This window comes from Pyrgilauda ruficollis, unplaced genomic scaffold, assembly GCF_017590135.1.
Source record: "Pyrgilauda ruficollis isolate IOZ18807 unplaced genomic scaffold, ASM1759013v1 scaffold10, whole genome shotgun sequence".
Classification (NCBI taxonomy): Eukaryota; Metazoa; Chordata; class Aves; order Passeriformes; family Passeridae; genus Pyrgilauda; species Pyrgilauda ruficollis.
Window position 1 is genome coordinate 3,463,140 of NW_024508101.1, and position 6,000 is coordinate 3,469,139.

Consider the following 6,000-nt stretch of genomic DNA (forward strand, 5'->3'; position numbering starts at 1 on the left):
TGATTTGTAGTAATAAGCGTAAAAGAACAAAATATTTATAATATAAATATTTATAAGACAAGTGTTTCTCGACCCAACTCTATCAAAACCTTGTTCTCAAACTGCTATTAATATATTTTTTTAAAATACTGCTAGTTGCTAGAACAGTATTTCTGAGGCTTAGAAATATGGTTGAGATATTTTTTTCCTTAAAGAATTTCTGGCTTTATTAATTAAGTACAGATTTATATGGGGGAAAGAGAAACGAAAGAAAATAGTGATGCATTAGCTCAGCAGGAGAAGTGATTCAATGTGAGAAAAGTCACAGACCGGTCCATGAAGAGAATCCGTTGGATTTTGGTGAGTCATGGGAAGATATTTTCATTGATAATGTGAAGCAGACCCTGGTGCACGTGTCTGTGGGAATGCAGGAGTCTTTGTGCAGGGAATGCCCAGCCTGAGCAAGTGTCTGCTCAGGGATCCACATCCTGCTTCCCCATGGGCTCTGACCCAACCAGGCCCTGCAGAAAGGGCTTCAGTATCAGCTTTTCCTGGCTGCTAATGTGCTTTAAAACATCCCCAAGTTCCTTGAAACTGGCTGGATATTTCCACTGGATCCCACCCCAGGCACAGTGAGGGCTGAGCATGGGTAATTTTGACTCATTACTCTGTTTTCTTGAGTGACCTCGGGCACCTCCCTTACACTCCTGGCACCCCACATCCCTGAAGATTCCAGCAGTGAAGCTCCCTTGCCAGGCAGTGGTTCTCCCCAGCCACAAGCAGCAAAGAGGTGAAATCTGTGCTCATATTCCCTTTTTCTCTTCCATTTACATTTTGCTGGCAGGTTGCTGAGATTGCAGGTTAATCAGCGGTGCAGAGAAACTGGGTGATCTGGTGTAACTGGGCCTGAACGCCGGAGCAAAGCCGGGATACCGGCATGAGATGGATGTTTTACAGATTAGGGAGAACGGGCCGGATGAGCGGCAGCGGTGGGGAAAGCGCAAATACCCGGAGACATCCAACGCTGGGAATGCGGTTTGAGCGCTGAACTGCCCCTCGCATTACACACGCAATTACCAGCTGTGTGGTGAGCAGATGGGAGCTCCAGGGAGGCTTTAAGCTGGCGGAACACGCGGAGGGAAGGCAGGAGAAGATATCCAAACCTCCCCTGGAGAGCGTGAGCCGCGCACGCCGCGGTCCCGGCTGGATCTGCTCCACGGGCGTGCTGGGCTAACTCCACCCTGGGGAGCTGGATGCTGCTGCTGCTGACTTGAGTCCATCCTAAAGATGCCACAAGACGTGCCTGTGGAGGCTGGCTCTGTGCTCAGCCACAGGAGATGCCATGAGCCCACAGGCTGTGCTGGCCTTTCCTCAGCATTCCCTGCGCTCCAGGATTTCCAAGCTTTGATGAGACCTCTGGGCTCTGTCCTGTGCTGGAGGAAAGCTCCCTGTGAGGACAAGGACATGGTGACTGGAGAGTCCTTTGCTTTTCAAACTCAGTTGTGGCTGCTGCTGCTCTGTCCCGAGCTTGACTTTGTGTCCTTCCAGCAGCCTGGCACAGCAGAGTCCATGGAGAAGGAGGCTGGGAGCTCGGCCAGAGGTGAGACCACGGCTTTCCTGGCCTCCTCCCTCCTTGGTAAGTTTGCATCTTGCTTTGGGGAATATAGACAGGAAAAAAATGGACACATCTGACTTAAAAATAAACTGCTGAATTGCAATTTCCATCAGCTCCAAGAGGCTCTGAGGTGCCCAGCAGTGGCCTCTGCCCGCTCGGGTGGGGTGGGAAATCAAAACCTGGAGATTTCACAGGCGACAGAAGAGCTCCATGCAAAACACACTGCACAACTCTAGTTAAAACGTCTGCAAGTCGCCAGCCTGAATTTTCACTCCACCCTAGTCCAAAACCAGCCCCTGGCAATTCTTTGCTGGCTGAGATTAATCCGTGGGCGTCTTTAATCTCAAATGCTAAATCGGAGCAGAGTTTCAGTCTGTGCAAGCCCGCCCGCCTGCGCCGGGAGTTCTGATTCTCTTTTTCCGTTACTTTTTCCCTATTGCTACAACAATTAATTAAGAATGGTTCTGCTGAACCCTGTTGATTCATTTGGCACTTGGAAGCTTAATGAGGTGTGAACCTGCAGACTGCGGCATCGGTGTAGCTGACACGGTAATTTATATCAATTGCTGTGATTAGTCCAGCTCCTCAATCACCGCGTTGTTTCTCCCAGCAATCTGTCACAGCCTGGACGGGGGGACCTCAGAGCTGGGTTTCTCTTACACTGCCAGCAGCGTTCTTGAGGTGCTGCTAACAAGGAAAACACAACTCGTGGGATGCTTGGAGAATAGCGACACAGAGATTGATTTGGTTGCTCTTCTCTCGCGAGGTGACTGAGATGCAGCCCTGGTTTGCAGTTAGAGCAGCTGCGGGTTGGGGTGCAGGTACCTGCCCGAGCAGCGTTTTGGGAGGGTGTTCTTTCGAGGTCAAAAGGTCTTGTTCCTTCAGCCTGTCAGGAGCTGGCTGTGAGAATCACTCTGTGGGTTGTCATGTTCACTGTGCTGTGACGAGATTATTCATCAGTGACTTGAACTTCTGCAAATTCAGCCCAGGGCCGTTGGAGCCACCCCGGATCTCCTTGCCCATGACATGGGGTCGAGTAGAGCACAGCAAGGGCTGTGTGACCCCTCTGCAATCACAGCCCCCAGTTATGTCCTTGGTGATGGCACTGCATCCTGTTAACTTCCATATTCTAACAACAATCATGGAACCACAGAATGGCTGGAAGGGATTCTAAAGACCATCCTGTTCTATCTCTGCTGCCGTGGCAGGGACACCTTCCACTATCCCAGGCTGCTCCAAGCCCCATCCAACCTGACCTTGGACATTTCCAGAGATCCAAGGGCAGCCACAGCTTCTCTGAGCACCCTGAGTCTCCTCACCCTCACAGGGAAGAATTTCTTCTTAGTGTAAAATTTACATCTGTCCTCCTCCAGGTTGTCACTACAATCCTTGTGAAAAATGCCTCTCCAGCCTTTTAAGCCCCTACAGTCACACAAATGCAACTATTTTGAGTTTTGGGAACGGCTCGGTGTTGAGGCATAACAAGAAGGAGAAGGACAAGCTCCCTTTTGGCAGCCCGGGTTCAACAGAGCCCCCACAACTCAAACCATCATCTCTGCCCTTCAAAAATACCTGCTCTGTGGGTTGAAGGCCCATTGCCTGCCGCGGGATCACCTCCAGGTGCCCCTGTGCACACTGCCTTTTTTGTTGTGAGAGGATGGCGCTTTGTGGGCCACCAGGGAGCCCAGTGTCCCATCCTGGCTGGGGACAAGGGCCGGGATGGCAGCAGTGCCGTGGTGGCAGCTGCTGGAGGCAGAGGAGCCGTGCGGCGCCGGGCAGGGGCCGTAAATCAGCCCCGCTGATGGGGAGGGCTTTAAATCAGCCTAATTGAGCTGGTGTGCTTGCAGTGGAGCTGGTGCTACTTTTGTTTGTTTTACGCCCGGTTAATGGGAAAATAAACAAACCACCCCCCCTGAACTGAAACCAGGAATGGGAGAAACTGAGCTGCACCAAAATAAACCCGCTTTGAGTTATTCCCTTAAGCTGGATGTCTAAACAGGAGAAATGGATACATGAATAAATCTAAAAAGCTGAACAATAAAGGTAAAGATCTTTTTAATGTTCACAGAACCAGCAGGAAATCGTTAAGTTCATGTTTCTGGAAAAGAAAATTCAGCATTTGCAAAGTTAACGCTTTTAAACTGATCAGTGAGGCACGGGCACATCATTTCTGTACCACTGCAGATGTGTAAACTAATTTTAACACCCTTTCTATTTTCAGCACAGAGTCCTTAGAGTAAGTGAGCGTTTGACCTGTAACTGCTGAGAGTAGTGTTCACTTTGGGGCCTATGTGTAGAGAAATATGATTTATTTTAATGATATTTAAGCTAATGAGCTTGGCTAATAGATATTTTTTAAGCCCTTTATAGGGGTTCAGTCATGGGACAACACGCCACTGGGCACAAATGCTCATTTACTCTATAAAATGTCAGTGAATGGCCCAGCTATTAGTAAAGTGCATTCTGTTTGATTTTTAAGAATATATTTCCATAAATTACTGGCCCTAGAAATGAAATAAATCACCCAGCTATTCAGTGAAATCTTAAATGTTAATTGAGAGTTAAGTGGGAGTGGCTGGAGCCAAAGGAGAGAAGGATGTGGGGGATCTCCCTGGGTGCTGGCTCAGAGGCTGCCTCACCCTGTGGCTTGACCAACATCCCATGGATGTGTTCACCCCAGGTGGATTCACCCCAGGTCTGGATTCACTTCTGCTGCTGGAGATCCTGGCAGGAGACCTCCCCATGGCTGGACCATGGTCCTGCCATCCTGGGTGCCACCACTGAGCAGGCTGGGGCCAGCTGGGCAGCCTGGGGCTGCTCTCCTGAGCAACTTGGACAGCCTGGAAGTGAAAAGTGAGCCCTGAGGGAGGAGGAGAATTGAGAAACTGTCTGGGGACCAGAAGGATGATGGCCAAATGAGTCACCTGGTCTGGTGCAGGCACTCGAATTACATCATGTGTAGGCTGCTGTAGGCTCAGCTTCTTCCTGATAGCCCTGGTTCAGTTTGGGTATCAGGATGCTTCCTTGCATGTTCCTTTTTTTATTTATTTGCTCAATGCCAGCTAACCAGTATTTCCCATTGAGGGAAGATGTTCCTTCCACTGGCACCGCCTGGAGCTGGTCACATTTTCAGCAACCCTAGAACTGGGCAGGGGAAAATGTATCCGTGATGTCATTGCATCAGGGAACACCAGAAGGGAACAGACCTTGCAAGGTCTATTTTCTGCCCTCAGGCAGGTTGATCTGTGTCAAAATCAGTCCCTGGAGCTGTTTGTTTATTTAACCCCTTCCTGAACTTTGCCAGCACTGGAGGTCCCACACTGCCAGCACTGTCAGAGTTTTGGTTACAGCCTGTGGCGTGGATGTGTTGTTACACAAGTGCTTCATACCAAGGACAGCAGGTTTCTCTTCTCTCCTCGTTAGCAGCAGTGATGTGAAGCTCCTTCATACCCCAGAACAGCAGCAGCAGAGGGAGGGGGCAAGGGCAGCAATTAAATCTGTGTCAGTGCTCTCTGTGGGCAAACCCAGAGGCTGCTCAGGACTCTGGATCTGAACCCCCCCATCTCCTTTCCTCTTCCTTCTGTCAGCTGAGATGGTCTGGGTTCGTGCTGTGCATCCTCCTCCCAGTCTTGCTCCAGGGCTCCTCTCCTCTGGACATGCTGATCCACAGGTAAAGCTGTGGCACCTCCACGTGCCAGCAGCCCAGGCCGGCGCTGAGCAGATGAAAGATTATAGTGATCAATTTGTTGAGAAGGGAGATTTTTCTCCATCTGTCCACCCTCAAGGCTCTATTTCCTCATAAACCATTCCCCGAGACATCAGGAAAATTGAAGCTGCTCAGAAATGGAAGAGATAGTTAACCCAAAATGAATGAATATCCGACACGCTGGCTGGCTCTCTGGAGCAGGAGGGGAGCAGCCAGCCGGGCTCTCCTGCACCGTGCTGGCTTTTGCAAAGAGCAAAGTGCCTCAGATCCTGATGTTTTCACCCAGCATCACTCCTCTCCGAGCTGCTCTGCTCAGCCAAGCACATCCAAACCCTCCTCCCTTTGATCAAAGATGCCTCTGCCTCAAACCAGGCAGGAGGAGGGCTGGATGAGCCCCCAAACTGAGCTGCTGTTGTACCCTGGCTGTGTGGGAAGTGCTCATCAGCAGAGCCTGGGGCTGGCAGGCTGGTCCTGGCCAGCCACAGCAATTTCCTCCTTGGAATACGGGCTCATGGTTTGATTGGTTTGTATTTTAAGGGAAGAGCAGAAGATGAAGACACTTTACAGGATCTGTGTTTGTGCAGCTTTCCTGTCCCGTGATTCCAATCCTCCCAGCTTCATTTGTCAAATTTTTTGGAAGCAGCAAGGTCAGCTCTGGAGGACTGAGCAGGTTTCCAGGTGGGACTTCAGGACACAGCAG